Source organism: Eurosta solidaginis, chromosome 5, assembly GCF_040869045.1.
Source record: "Eurosta solidaginis isolate ZX-2024a chromosome 5, ASM4086904v1, whole genome shotgun sequence".
In the NCBI taxonomy this organism is placed as follows: Eukaryota; Metazoa; Arthropoda; class Insecta; order Diptera; family Tephritidae; genus Eurosta; species Eurosta solidaginis.
The window spans coordinates 258,653,083-258,669,372 of record NC_090323.1 but is presented as its reverse complement, the minus strand read 5'-3'; the positions used below and the strand labels follow the sequence as shown (position 1 = coordinate 258,669,372).

Here is a 16,290-nt window from a genome sequence, read left to right as displayed (position 1 = left end):
GCTTATATGTAAAAAATACACACACAAATATGTTAGGTACATGTACACAGACGCACACATTGATTCCTACGGGCTTGAGAGTTCGGTCAAACGTGCTTCGTACGACAAACGTCCTTACGTACGGCACACGTCGGTGGGTAACTGCCGCATAACTCACGAACGTACGTACCAAAAACGTGTCAGCTGACACGACCTATCTTATGAGTGTGCAATGTAAACGAAAACTCACCGACGTACAACGCCCGTACGTACGTAGCCCGGAACGTAGAAATCAAAACAATTTTGATTTTTTCCGTAAGAACGTGTCAGCTGATCGCTCTCTCACTAGACAGAGTTGCCTAGTAAACTTTTGTGCGCTAATTTTTGACCGTTTGCAATTTTATGCAAAAACACCTAATTAAAGTTTGAAAAATTGTGAAAATAATTCGAAATAATCATGTAAAAGTGTTGATTATAAATATGTAATCTATTTATACTTATTTAATATGTATTCCGGCCTTTTACAATATCAAAAATTAAATTGGAAAAAGTTGATGTTTCCATAAGCATACATGCAATATGGTCAATGGCAACAGTACTTATCTGTAAACAATACACACACAAATATGTTATGTACATGTACACAGACGCACACATTGATTCCTACGGGCTTGAGAGTTCGGTCAAACGTGCTTCGTACGACAAACGTCCTTACGTACGGCACACGTCGGTGGGTAACTGCCGCCTGAAGCCGTGGTTACTCACGAACGTACGTAGAAAAAACGTGTCAGCTGACACGACCTATCTTATGAGTGTGCAATGTAAACGAAAACTTACCGACGTGCAACGCCCGTACGTACGTAGCCCGGAACGTAGAAATCAAAACAATTTTGATTTTTTCCGTATGAACGTGTCAGCTGATCGCTCTCTCACTAGACAGAGTTGCCTAGTAAACTTTTGTGCGCTAATTTTTGACCGGTTGCAATTTTATGCAAAAACGCCTAATTAAAGTTTGAAAAATTGTGAAAATAATTCGAAATAATTATGTAAAAGTGCTGATTATAAATATTTTATCTATTTATACTTATTTAATATGTATTCCGGCCTTTTACAATATCAAAAATTTAATTGGAAAAAGTTGATGTTTCCATAAGCATACATGCAAAATGGTCAATGGCAACAGTGCTTATCTGTAAACAATACACACACAAATATGTTATGTACATGTACACAGACGCACACATTGATTCCTACGGGCTTGAGAGTTCGGTCAAACGTGCTTCGTACGACAAACGTCCTTACGTACGGCACACGTCGGTGGGTAAATGCCACATGAAGCTGTAGTCATTGGTGCCGTTTATAGTATCGCTGTAGTCGTATCCCTAACGTAATCAGCTGTTTATCGTTACGACGGTAAACCAATACCCAATTGGTTGGCTACGATACGGTTACGACCTTAGCGGCACCAATAATCGATTGCATTGATTCTCATAAGGTTGGTTGAATCATCTGTTATAAGGTTACCGATACGGTTACCGATAAAGTACCAATGTCTGCAACTTGAAGCATAATGCTACTTCGGCTGCCGTTTCAAGAGCGCCATATTTACGAATTTGTTTAAAGAAAGCCCTACTTCAGAATATGTTTGAGGACCCCCTGAATATACATAAATTCAATATATATTGATGTGTGATACGGTAGATAGGTAGTTTTTCAATCAAATCTTTGATATTCCACTCAATAGTAAAAATAGTTACAAAAGTATTGGTATAAAACCGATCACCAGAATCTCCAAACAAGTTACATAAGTGAGATTATTACGTCCGCAGCTCACCGTGCAACCCACTGTGATCAGGGATAACTGCAAAATCACTTGAAGGCTGGACATCCCTAGTGATATTACATAAAATAATGATGACGTGAGATAAATTTACTTACAGATTTACTGCATTGCAGCGAAGTTATTTCGAATATTGCGGATCTCGACGATAGATAAATCTTTCTGGCATCCGGATAATCTATGACCGAAAACTTTCGTAAGATCTGGTAAAGGTGGGACAGTCAAACATGAAGGGATCCCATGATTGCACCACGTTCTACTTTTAGCGATAAGGTTTAGAAGAGTTTTAGTGATGTTGATGGTTTTTTATCGGGAACAGAGCCGATACGTTCTGGAAAAATGCGCCGATAAAATACCAGCCCGACCATCTCGCGAATGATTTGATATGACCACATAAAACCCTTTCAATCATCCAGCCCCCTCCTTCCGTGAGGAAATAGGATTTGCTCATCTGCAAATTAAAAAGGATTTACCATAGGTAGGTGAGGTTGGAAATTGGGTTCGATAGGTTATAAATCGCGCTGGCAACCTCTTCAAAGGGGTGTAATAAAAAACCTCTTGCGATGCTGTTTTACCTCTATTCAGCTGCTGCTAGAAAAGTTTTCAGTATATTGAGCTGTACCGTATGGAGTCCCCATTGGACAATTGGGCTTGAGGTCTTAATTGCCGTAGTACAATTCTTTTATACGGGGCAGTGATCTGGTGGACGAGCTTAGATACTAAATCAAACCTACGGGTATTCCAGTAGGTGCAAAGAAGTGCTCTAATCTGCGTGAAGGTGCCCCTGCGGAGGCGCTGGACACTATTTTTAATGTGCTGCCAATAGATTTAATGGCCAAGCAATGTGCGGCCTTTTCTGCTCTGCGGCTGCGAGAGTAATCCGGATGGAAAGATAATGTGGATGGCCATGCAGCCATCCTGAAGTATCTGGATTCGCCTTCGTCGGAATATTGCGATCCGACTCAATTTTTCAATATGAAGTACGAGGTTATTATCCCGGATAGGGATTATTGGTTGAAGGAGACGCCGGACCTGAGCGATAGGCTGCAGATATATACTGATGGCTCCAAACTGGTGGGTAGCGGTGTCTTTGCATCTCAACTAGGGTGGAATCTATTATTTAGTCTACCCGATAATTGCAGCGTCTTTCGGGCAGAGGTGGCTGCTATAAATGAGGCCGCTGATCACCTGGGGAAGGCTGCTCACGGCTGTAACCAAATTTGTATTTACTCTGACAGCCAGACTGCACTAAAAGCACTTGCATCGGTCACATGTAAGTCGAGGACAATCTCTTAACTAGATTGCTGAACTTCCCTTAGTCTGGTGTGGGTGCCTGGACATTCGGATATACCGGCCAATGAGATGGCTGACGAACTCGCAAGAGGGGGGCACAACAATTCCGCTTTCGTCGTCCTGGAAGGGATTGAGCATGCAGCTCGCACCTGTAAACTCATTTTGAAAGGGATTTTCCTTAGGGTAGCGGGTGTGAGATGGAGCAATCTTGAATCCTGCTGTCATTCTAAGCTCGTATGGTCTGAATGGGACGCGAGACGCACAAAAAGTCTCCTTCTTCTTAGTAGGGGGCATATTTCTGGAGGTTGTACTTATAACCGGCCACATAGCAATCGGGAGGCACGCGCAACGGCTGGGTGCTCCTTATAATGATTACTGCAGGAGCTGCAAAGACGAAGAGGAGATAGAAACAGTCAAACATTTCCGCGCTTTGGCACAAGAGGAAGAAATCTCTGGGATCTCCCTTCTTTGACGATCTTTGTGATCTGGCTAAGTTGGAGCCTAAGAAACTCCTGACGTTTGCTGTATAGACCTGTTGGCTTGAGTAGGGGAGAGATCCACGTGGTATCACAATGGGACCTTTTTGGACCTAAATGCACTAGTGCTCGCACCGGTGGCCACTCTAACCCAACCTAACCTAGTAGCAATGAAGAACAGCCTGCATACCGCCTGCTTCTACATGGAAGTAACTGCATTCTTTGAAACGCTTGAACTTGCAGCTTTCATCAAAGCTCCTGCTAGAAAACCCCACTACTGACCTTTAACCAGAGCCTCGTCGACCCCTAAACCAAATCTCTTCTATAGTATAAAGCAGGACAATGTTAAAGCACCATTTGTATGACCACCTGGCTCTATAAATTTTGCCTACATCTGCACATTTACAAATCTAATAAAATCACACTTTCTGATATCAACAATTGATGCGCAGTGTTGGAAAACGCCTATAAATAAAAGCAGCGGTGTGAATGGGGAAATAAAATGGGAGTATGTGCACCCAAGGCTAGGTAGAAGAAGTCGAAGTAGGAGAATGAGTGACGTTGAATTAGGTGAACAACAATTGAAATGAGTAAATAAGAGTAAATTAAAATAAGTAAGGAAGGCTAAGTTCGGGTGTAACCGAACATTACATACGCAGCTGAGAGCTTTGGAGACAAAATAAGGGAAAATCACCATTTAGCAAAATAAACCTAGGGTAACTCTGGAATGTGTTTGTATGACATGTGTATCAAATGAAAGGTGTTAATGATTATTTAAAACGTAGTGAGTATCGCAATAAGGGTGGATCAGGGGTGACTCTAGAATGTGTTTGTACGATATGGGTATCAAATTAAAAGTATTAATGAAGGTCTTAAAAGGGAGTAGCCCTTAGTTGTATATGTGAAGGCGTTTTCGAGATATCGACCAAAATGTGGACCAGGGCGACCCAGAACATCTTCTGTCGGGTACCGCTAATTTATTTATATATGTCATACCACGAACAGTATTCCTGCCAAGATTCCAAGAGCTTTTGATTTCGCCCTGCAGAACTTTTTCATTTTCTTCTACTTAATATGGTAGGCGTCAAACCCATTTTACAAAGTTTTTTCTAAAGTTATATTTTGCGTCAATAAACCAATCCAATTACCATGTTTCATCTCTTTTTTCATATTTGGGACAGAATTATGGCATTTTTTAATTTTTCGTAATTTTCGATATCGGAAAAGTCAGCGTGGTAATAGTCGGATTTCGGCCATATTTTATACCAAGATAAAGTGACTTCAGATAAGTACGTGAACTAAGTTTAGTTAAGATATATCGTTTTTTTGCGCAAGTTATCGTGTTAACGGCCGAGCGGAAGGACAGACGGTCGACTGTGTATAAAAACTGGGCGTGGCTTCAACCGATTTCGCCCATTTTTACAGAAAACAGTTATTGTCATAGAATCTACGTTCCTACCAAATTTTACAAGGATTGGTAAATTTTTGTTCGACTTATGGCATTAAAAGTATTCTGGACGAATTAAATGAAAAAGGGCGGAGTTACGCCCATTTTGAAATTTTCTTTTATCTTTGTATTTTGTTGCACCATATCATTACTGGAGTCGAATGTTGACATAATTTACTTTTATACTGTAAATATATTACATTTTTTGTTAAAATTTGACTTAAAAAATTTTTTTTAAGTGGGCGTGGTCGTTCTCCGATTTTGCTAATTTTTATTAAGCATACATATAGTAATAGGAGTAACGTTTCTGCCAAATTTTATCATGATATCTTCAACGATTCCCAAATTACAGCTTGCAAAACTTTTAAATTACCTTCTTTTAAAAGTGGGCGGTGCCACGCCCATTGTCCAAAATTTTTCTAATTTTCTATTTTCCGTCATAAGGTCAACACACCTACCAAGTTTCATCGCTTTATCCGTCTTTGGTAATGAATTATCGCACTTTTTCGGTTTTTCGAAATTTTCGATATCGAAAAAGTGGGCGTGGTTGTCCGATTTCGTTCATTTTAAACAGCGATCTGAGATGAGCGCCTAGGAACCTACATACCAAATCTCATCAAGATACCTCAAACTTCACTCAAGTTATCGTGTTTACAGACGGACGGACAGACGCACGGACGGACGGACGGACATGGCTAAATGAATTCATTTTTTCACCCAGATGATTTTGATATATAGAAGTCTATATATATCTCGATTAGTTTATGCCGTTACGGATTACCGTTATGCGAACAAAGTTAATATACTCTGTGAGCTCTGCTCAGCTGAGTATAATAAGCCAACTGCTAACAACAACATACTAAAGTACATGCGTGTGAGTGAGTGGCTTTTGGAGCAAGTGTGAGTGCAGCAGCGGAAAAACACAACAATTCCAATCGACTTCGTAGCAAGCGAATAAATAAACAAAACAAATAAAGGCCTGCCTGCCAATGCTTGCTGTGGGGGTTCATTTCATATTTCCGCTGCAACCACCGCAGGTAGTCAACGTGAAACTCGGTAGTTCATACGTCAGTCAAATCGAGTTGTATGCGTCGTCACGTTGGCCTACACAGGTGAAGCAAACACAGATGAAGTTAAATGCTCGGTCGGCTCGTCACGCTCACTCATTTGTTCTATAGGATATTGGTGTTTTGTTTACTTTTATACTTAGCTGTGCTCAGGATAAAAGGTGTTATTACTGCGTTCGCAATAAGATCATTTGTAGTGACGGGAACATATAAAAATCAGACGTTTCGAAAAAACAATTGCTTGAGCTTTGTCAGTTCAGGCGTGAATTCGGGAACTCGAGTCAAAACGTGTATATCATACTGAAATAACATCAAGTATTGTGAATAATAGAAATTGCATAAGAACGCGCCATTTTTTCAATACCTAAACGGTCCGAAGTACAAACATTGCTAGATAAAGTTTTGAAAAACGGTTTTGCCGTAATTAAAAGATTATTCAAAATGGTCCAAAACGATATAGTCATGCCATGTTAAACGAAAAATTTCGAAAAAAAATTCGATAGCAATTTACAGCCTTCAACAAGTGAATGAAACTGAAAAATTTCACGAAGTGGTTCAACATACACACGAAATTTTCGCGAAGACTGGAATAGGCCTCCTTACTTTTAAATGGAAATATCCGTGAAAGCAAATCAGTTACCAACTTTTAATGTATAAGAAATGTAATAAGAGTAAAATAAAGACATTTATTCTTCAAAAATTGCAAAGAATTTCGAAACATATTTGATGCAAATAGACGAATTTCCTGACCGATTTCGGTGTTATGCCATCTTTAGTGTAATACTTCGTTCAAAACATTAATAAAATAAAATATATGTAAGGCGCAATAACCTCCGAAGAGATATAAGGCCGAACTTCTCTTCCAATTTGCGTCGTGCTCCTATTTGTTTTGCCTACAAATTGGCGGGATGGGACCTACTCGTTTTATGCCGACTCCGAACGGCATCTGCAGGGCAGATGAGTTTTTACTGAGAGGTTTTCACGACGGAAATACACTCGGAGTGCTTGCCAAACACTGCGCGGGGCGACACCGCTTAGAAAAATTTTTTTCTAATTGAAAAAACGTGTTTCTAAAGTTTTTGATATTGCTTTTTCCGGGGCATGAACCCAGGATTCTCGGTGTGGTAGGCGGAGCACGCTACCATCATACCACGGCGGATTAAATTTGGAATAATTTTTTTTTTGGTATTTAATCGTCTTTTCATTTTCACAAAATAGTAAAGGTAGAAAAAGTTGAAAGCTTATGAAATTTGACTAATATGTAATTATTTGTATAGAAATTTTCATTGTAATCATACTTAAAAAAGCTTTAACATTTTAATTATTTGGCAAACAATTGTTCCAATTCGTTGCATCGGCAGTGTTGGATAACAAAAAACAGGCTTAAAGCGGGTGTCTCCTGCTCCAAAAGAATGAAAATATCTTGAAATCCAGTGACGTGGGTTTTGGGCTGGGCTTTTGCCTTACAACATAAGAACCAGTTTTAATGAAGGTCTGAAGCAAAATTCATGGATGAATAAGCCTGTTTTAACAAATAGTAATAACGGTCTCTGGTTGATATTCTCGTCAATGTAGAGGCTGAAACCACTTTTCTACAAGAGACGTAGGGAAGAAGATAGCAGCTATGATGTTTTACTTTTTATGGATTTGTGAAACAAACGAACAACGTGTCCCTACAAAGAAGTTTCGGATACGTAACACTAAAGTCATGTAGCAAGGGCAAACAGGTAACATTTTAAAATACAAGCAAGCTGATTTTCTTCGCCACTTTAGTAATAAATTCATCTGAAGTGTCACACATTAGAAGATTTACCATCCGCTTGTATCCAAATTAATCGAAAACCAAATCTCCCCAAAGATATTCTCGCAATATTGTGTCAACAATCCCAAAGCAATCTCGAACTAGGCCTGAATTAATTCCGATATGAGCCGGAAAGCGATGCAGATATGGTACGGATATACTTAGTTTCGAAGTTGCCTGACAAAAATTTCGTTATTATCCTGAATTTATCTCAAGAGAGTTGCGTGAGTATCCGTACATAGCCACGAAGTGATCTTAAAGTGTTTCCGTAGTCCAAGTAGTCCCTGCGTGGCGGCAATCTTGTACAAACTTAATCCGTACTAAAACCAGACAATGTCTCAAATAACCCCTAGTATTATCTTACGAAATAAATGAAAAATACAATCTAGTCATTAAAAACGAACGAGCCAGTTTGTATTTCGATAAGTTTTTTTGACATTCGGCCGTTTTTTCTTAATTTTTTCTGATAAATGGAAATTTTGATTTTAGTTTGAAAATTTTGTGCATAAAAAACAACTAAGATCAACTTTCTTCTGAAAAAGGTGAACCCTCAGAGACCGAAATCATTTTCTCGTGTTATTTTCATCATTTTTATTGTTAAAAATGTTAATAAAAGATAAAATTTAAAACATAAACAAAAACATGTCAAACTCACTAATTTTAGGGGGAATAATGGTCTCGTTTTCTCATGGTAGAAATTATTTTTGTATTTTGAAGTTCCGATAAAGTTTCGTCAGCTTTTCTAGCTTGGAATCCAAGACAAAATAAAGTAGTGTCATATAGGCATTAAGTTAATCGTTGAACTAAGAAAATTGGAATAATTTTAATTTTTATTTTTATGCTTGAATTTTTATGACATTGAATAGCGAAAGTACTACATTTTGAATTAAACATTAACAAAAAGGTTTAAGAAATAATTTAGGATTGTATTGAGAGAATTCTGTGGAAAATCGTAAATTTTTACCGATTTTCGAAGTGCTCCCCTTATGATTTTTCAAAACCAATATATTCTAAATATATCACACCTCAACACACCGAGGAAGAAGTATTTAAGTTTAGTATCAAGTTTTCGAAAAAAGGTATGGAAAAAAGATATTGGTATACCAGAAAAAAAAGGCTCAAGTAAATCATTCTAAGATCACGCAGCTAAGTATAAAATGTTCGTTATCACTTCAAACAGCGCTCGCTTACATGTTCGTTTCTGGCCACAATAAAAATTTTACTGAGTATAACGACAAACAATATAACTTGAGCGAAATTAATATCAAAAGAAAAAAGGAAATAAGAAAACAAAGCCGAGGAGAAAACAAAAAACGTGCAAACAAGTAAAATTGAAACCGATTCAATACAAAAATGGAAATGATGTGCCAGAACGTAAGGAATTGCCGTTGAGCTCAAACAACAAATTTTTGAAGCGCAGCAGAGGTGTAATGTGATATTTACGTTTTTATTTATTCTTCTACTAAATCCGAACTTCGCTTTTGCCTCGGTTTCCAGGAAATAAAATATACAAATATTAATGAAGAATTCTTAAATTACACTTTTTCCGTTTGCGGTGATGGGAATTTAGTAAGAATTTGCAAATAAATATTTCATAAAAAAAAATCAAGAATTAGGTGAAAAGAAAATATTGCAAAATGCTTTCATTTATTTAAAAAAAAAAATACAGTAAAACAAAAAAATATAAATAATTGTAAAAGTGTTTCAAAAAATTGTGCTTAATTATACTTTTTTCTCTCTATATTCTTACTCATTAAGCGCAAGAATATAAGAAAGCAAAAAAAGAAAAATTTATGAAAAACAAATCCATAACAATAATAAAAAAAAAAAAATAAATCGCGCAAAAAATTGCAACGTGTACGCTAGGAATTTATTGGGTTATTGTGTTAAATGAAAAAAATATAACAAAATAAAAATAAATATAAAAAAATTAAACAGCAAACTGGCCAAGCAAGTTGTGTGCACTGATACATGGAAATAATTCTTTCACAATAAAGTAAGTGAAACTTCTAAACTTTTTTCTGAGACTAGAATTGGCGCACTATTTTTTTGTATTTTTTAAAGTTGAAAGAAATCTGTTATAACAAGCAATTAGTGATGTGTATAATTGCAGTGTAATTAATAATAAATTTTGATACGTAAAAAGCGGTCATTTTAAATTTGCAAATGCTTACACTACATAATCGCATCAGTGGCGTATCCAGGATTTTGCCAAGGTGGAGGATGAGCAATAATTTATCGAAGCCTTAAATTTAAAAAAAATTTTCTGTATTACTAGGACTATCAAAAATAACTGAAAACATCACATTTGAATTTTTCAAGATTTGACAGCAGCTACAGGGTTGTATTTCCAAATGTGAGGATGCCAGATGCACTTGGTAACTTTTTAAAAGTGAGGTATCGTTATGTATAACAAATCACGAATCTTAATTAATTACCAGTATTTACATACAATAATCTTTTTTTTTTGCTAACATCACGTGCACTTTTGATTTAAAATATTTGAAAATTGTTGAAGTGATTATATCGTTGGTTCCATGGAAGACTATCTCAGTTCAAATTGCGTCTAATACTATCTCAGTTCGTTTTGTTTTTTAAAAACTAACACCTTTGGCTTGTTTGCTAATTTTCTATTATTTAGTTTACTTTTACTTATTTTTGTATTATTTTATATTGTTTATTTTTGTGTTAATTACTTAGGTTTTTATTTATATATTTTTCAAATTAATTTTATAAATAAAAATAAATCAAATAAGATAAACTAAACAAAAATAAAATAAAGTAAAATACTACAAAAATAAGTAAAATTAAACAAAAAAATAAAAAACTAGCAAACAAGCGAAATCGATCAAAACGAACTGAGCTAGTCTTTGACGCAAATAAGCGAACTGAGATATTCTTCGTTGGGACCGACTATATGGAATTTCATGAGTACTGTATACTCCATGACAAAATTAAACATTAATATTACCTTCCCACGTACGTACTTATATAGAGATTTTGATTTTCCCTTGTATTTTTTGGCTAAATTAGACGGAAATTTGGTAATTTTAATATAAATTACGAAGTAAAATAAGATGTTGAGCGATGAAGGGGGGATCTACCCCCTCCCTCCAATCCCCCTGGATACGCCACTGACTAGCATACATTTGTATATACATGTTTCTGTATAGGTCAGTTCTTTTGCTGCACAGGTGTTTGGGTATGCATAACTAGAACTGCAAATTTGATGTCTATCATCTAAAACTGCCGATGGCATCTGCTTCGCACGTAGCATGTGTGGTACCCAGTAGGAAAAAGTCAGATATATGTTGAAGTCATCACTGTTTTGAGTTATGTATGTATTATGTATATATTATGCTAATGAATGAATTCATTGTTTTTTTTTTTTTTTGAAACAGAGGACTTCGGAGAGACTATTGACAACATAGAGATCGGATAAGAGCACGCTGTAATAAAGTCGTATTATATAGCAAGCGTGGTGTGGTCTCGAAGCGAAGGCAACTTGTTCTATACCGTACTATAAATGTAAATAGTAGTTTAAGGCTATATGAATCATAGAAATCGTTGTCGAGATATGACTCTAGCCGGGAGGTATCTGATTGATTTGTGATGGTTTTAAAAAATTCAGAACATCGCATAAATTAGAAAATTTGAAAACAAGGAATCTCAAAAGTCGCGTGTACAGATACCGTCAACGGTAATAACATACCTCCGACCTGCCAGGTACTATTGATGGCGAAAGTGCGGCCGTCGTGTTGTGGTGATAGCCTGCTCCGCCAACCACAACGAGTTTAATCCCCGGCCAAAGCAGTATCAAAAATTTAGAAACAGGTTTTTTCAATTTGCAAAAAAGTGTGGAAGAGCGGAATGGCCTAGAAGGTTTCATGTGGTCATATTCAATCGTTCCCGAGATGGTCAGGCTAGTACGTTAATGGCGCTTGTTACCAGATCGTACCGAATATGCATGCGGCTAAAGACCATCAACAACGGTAACCCTCCCCAAAACCTTCGGGGAGTGTCCTTATCGCAACAACAACAACAAAAACAAAGGATATATTAATTACTTACTTAATTGGTGCTTAACCGCTTAAACGGTTATGGCCGTCCAACAAGGCGCTTCTTCTCCCTACCAACTGGCACCAATTGGTCACATCAAGGGATTTTAAATTGTTTTCCACCTGATCCTTCCAGCGGAGTGGGGCCGCCCTCTTCCTCTGCTTCTATAGGCGGGTTCCGATAGGAACACTTTCTTGGCCGGAGCGTCGTCTTTCATTCGCATAACATGGCCCAGCCAACGCAGCCGCTGCGTTTTAATTCGCTGGACTATGTTGATGTCTACGTAGAGCTCGTACAGCTCATCATTAAATCTTCTTCGGTGCTCGCCATCGCCAACGCGTAGAGGTCCATAAATCTTACGAAGAACTTTTCTCTCGAACACTCCCAGAGCCGCTTCATCTGATGTTGTCATGGTCCATGCTTCTGCACCATATAGCAGGGCGGTTAAGAGAAGTGACTTGTGGAGTATGATTTTCGTTTGCCGAGAGAGGAATTTACTTTTCAATTGCCTACCTAGTCCAAAGTAGCATTTATTACATTGGTACTACTTAATATTATTTAACTTGGCGTGTTATAGGGCTTTGAATATACCTACGTTAGGTATGCCTCTCATAAAGGGGTTGTACGCTAGGCTTGGGTCCTGCCACGTACAAATGCTTTCAAATGAAATATAAAAATAAAAAGCCTCTCCTTCTTTTAGGAGAAGGTATTGATGCCCGGATGTTTCGGTTAGTTGATGTCTGCGTCATGGTAAAGGCCGACATCGCCGCTATATAGGAAGCATGATGGACGGGGATAGGGCCTTGCAACGTCCACTACAGTGACCATATGAACAAATGCGCAGTTCCGAGCTAAGGTGTTGGTTTTGTGGTGGTAATGTAGTATTGCCACCAATCACTGTAATTCACATCTGTGAGAGAGCGATTCGCCGCGATCTGCATCAAGGCCAGATTTTTCAATATAATATTTGGGGTATTCCATCCCATTTCGACCAATTTTGAACCCGACCCCTTTATAATTGGCTGAAAGTTTTTCTTCTTTTTCTAGCTTACGATAGACGTTTTTCAGAAGTTTTTCAAATTTTTTCATCCAACTCAAAAAATGTTATGAATTTTAAAAAAAACACGGTTTTTGTTTTCAAAATGCTATAAATTTTTCAAAAATTGACCATTTGGGATCTTTTTTTTTTAAATTTGTTTTTAAATGTACTTTTCGGAAAAAGTTCAAAAACATTTTTAAAGTTTTTTTTGTAATTTTTAAGTTTTTTGAGATTTTTCGAATTTCGCCCTTTTTTTTTCTCTTAAAAAACTTCAATCAATTCTTGCAATCATCCCCACTAATCCCGGAGTGGGCCGAGAATTTTTGTTTTTATTTAATTGAAAAAAAAAACTTTAAAATTTTTTTGCTTTTTTTCCGAAAAGTACATTTAAAAACATATTTAAAAAAAAATGATCCCAAACGGTAAATTTTTGAAAAAGTTATAGCATTTAAAAAAACACCGTTTTCCAACTCAAAATAAGTTTTAAATATTTGCTGTTTTTATTACTACATAAAAGAATTTTGTTACTTAAACTAAGCAAACAAATCTTTAAATCGTTTTCGAAAAGATTTGAAAATTCGATAAAAATTTTCGAAAATTTAAAATTTTTTATTTCGAGTTTTATTGAAATTTCTGAGTATGTAGTTTTGTAGCTCAATCAATTTTGGTCTGACAAAGTACAAGTTTGAGGTCTCTCACAACTCGTATTGAATTTAAACAAATTTTTTTCCGATAGGTTTCTCAGATTTTTTTTTCATATATACATGCTATGCTCCATTCTTAAGAAAGAAAGTGTAAAACAAAAAAAAAAAAAAAATTGTCAAAAATCAATGCGAGTTTCGAGGGCCCCATATCTTGTACTTTGTTGGACTAAAAGAGATTTAACTACAAAACTGTGTCAAAAAAATTCAGGGAAATCTAAATAAAAAGTTCAAAGTTTTCGTAAAATTTGTTTGAGTTCTTTCAAAAATGTTGTTTGAGATTGAGTATTCCTAAAAGTTTTTTCCTAAACTATCTAAGAAAAAAGATTAATTGATGAAATCTGGTAAAAATTACCACTGCCATTTTCCTGTACGCTGCTGTACACTCTTATATACATATGTATGTAGGTACGTATGTTAATAATAGAAATACGTGCTAATGCTTATGCAATTATCAAATGGAAATTCTTTTATTTTTTAAGTATTTGAAAACAACAAATAAAAAGAAAAGAATAATGAGTTATACATGTCTGAAAACTACTATCAAGCTATAAATAATTCAGCAAACTACAATAAAAAATGGGAAAGTAGTCTTTTGCTTTGTAACATAAAAAATAATAAAGAATGTATAAAAAAACTTATCCTCAAAATTTTTTATATGAAATAAGTAAAACTAAAAGTTAATATGACCCAAAAAATTAAATTAGTAATGCATATCATTGTCACAATAGTTCACTCGTTTTTTAATGCAATATTTATTGAAAATTGAAAAATAGCGACGATTATAACTCAGCTACCTACGTACATACATCTATTGAAGGCATTTTCTCGCACTTAGGAACATCATCCACAACTTTAAAAACTACATTAAATAAAAATGGAATAGTCTGTCCCATCATTAGATATGGATATGGTATTCATCTCTTAGTGATAAATCCAATATTCAAGTGATATTCAAACAAAATATTCGCAAGAAAAAGTCTCAATATGTATAGATACGTAGATGTTAAAAAAATTTTATTACTGGTCAAAGCGTAGTCCAAAATCGTATCCTTTGCTTTGTAAGCTTAGCGCTTTGCCACTCTGCTGAAGCAAATTTTTGGGAAAAATTTAAGTAATTGAAAATTTCAAATTTGTATCAGGGCGCTATATTATTTTCATGCAAATAGTTTGGTTCTTATATAAAGGAACGACCGGCAATAAAAAATAGATTTATTTTAAGAGTTATAAAAGAAAAACTTGAAAATCATAAAAACGAAGTACAAAATAAAAAGATGATAAACAAATTTTAAGGACTACCTTTATATAAATGGACCAAAAAATAGAAGGCAATTATTCCTTTAATACCGACATAGTCTTATTTTGAATAAAAAGCCTTTAACAATAGCTCTTGTAAAAGAATTTTGGGATTTAAAACTATAAAGGTGGAGCGAAATCTTTCAATTTAAGGCAAACCATGTACTTGGGATTAACTAATTGATTATTTAAAATTTAAACACACAGTCTGTCTTTATAAAAATCCCAAAATTCTTTTACAAGAGCTATTGTTAAAGTTTTTTTTGACAAAATTTAACAAGACTATGTCGGTATTAAAGGAAAAATTGCCTTCTATTTTTTGGCCTATTTATATAAAGGTAGTCCTTACAATTTTTTTATCATCTTTTTCTTTTCAACTTTTTAGTAAGTAGGTAGGTAGGTGAAGTGGCTGCGACCCTGGCCGCCCAAGTAGCTAATTAAAGCCGTTTTGATGCCATGTAACTCGTCTAAAAACCTACGAAATATTACGGTCAATGTATTACAAGCAGCCAGAGTTGTTGATAAAATTAAGAATATTCGGGATTGCTATCACAGACCCCTCAGAGGTCTTCTAGAAACGGGGTTCCAAGGAACCTTAGCCGGGCTCTAGCTAGAGCCGGGCATTTACACATAAAGTGTTCTACTGTCTCCCTGGCATTTGGATCTTTGCAGCTTCTGCAGTAGTCGTTATACGGAATGTCCATCTTTTCCGCATGCGTACCTACTGCCTAATGACCGGTGCAGAAGACTTCTCGTCCTCTTTCCATCATAGTTTGGCCAAATGGATTTTGATATTGCACAGGTGGCGATGTTATCCCACTTCGTCTGTGCTTTCTTCAAGTAGAAGCTTTGGATATTCCCCTTGGCTACTGCTAAGGGTATGCCTACTTCGACACTGTTTATTTCATCGTTCATCTCCGATGAGCCCCTGCGTGCTAGCTCGTCGGCCTTCTCGTTATCCTCTATCCCCCTATGACCCGGGACCCAGATAACGCGTAGTTCTAGATTGGTGGATAACTGGGATGTGTGGCGAGGAAAGCGCTTTTATCGCTGCTTGGCTATCCGACAGGATGCAAACTTAACCAGCTACATTGAAGCCCTCCTGTGATTCGCAGGCTTGCCAAATCGCGAGGATTTCTGCTTGAAACACGCTGCAGTGCCATGGGAGTCTGACTGATTTAGACAAATCTAGGGACTCAGAGAAGACTCCGGCCCCACTCCCGATTCCATCTTGGAGCCGTCAGTGTAGATTTGGATGTCGTCGACCCTTATGCCCGGGTTTCTCTTCCACT

At 36.5% G+C, this 16,290-nt stretch overlaps 1 protein-coding gene across 5 annotated transcripts in view; it reads left to right on the top strand.

Moving 5' to 3' along the window:
• blot (bloated tubules) overlaps window positions 1-16,290 on the top strand; it is a 208,022-nt gene that overhangs the window by 45,732 nt on the left and 146,000 nt on the right. Inside the window, exons 1-2 of one of the 5 annotated variants that reach the window (XM_067790039.1) lie at window positions 6,028-6,263; window positions 9,084-9,899. The exons of 1 other annotated variant lie outside the window; for it this stretch is intronic. The gene's annotated coding sequence lies outside the window, so the exon portion shown is untranslated. Of the gene's footprint in view, window positions 1-6,027; window positions 6,264-8,942; window positions 9,900-16,290 lie in introns of those variants that run through there. 3 more of the 5 variants (XM_067790040.1, XM_067790041.1, XM_067790038.1) reach the window with 3 other exon arrangements.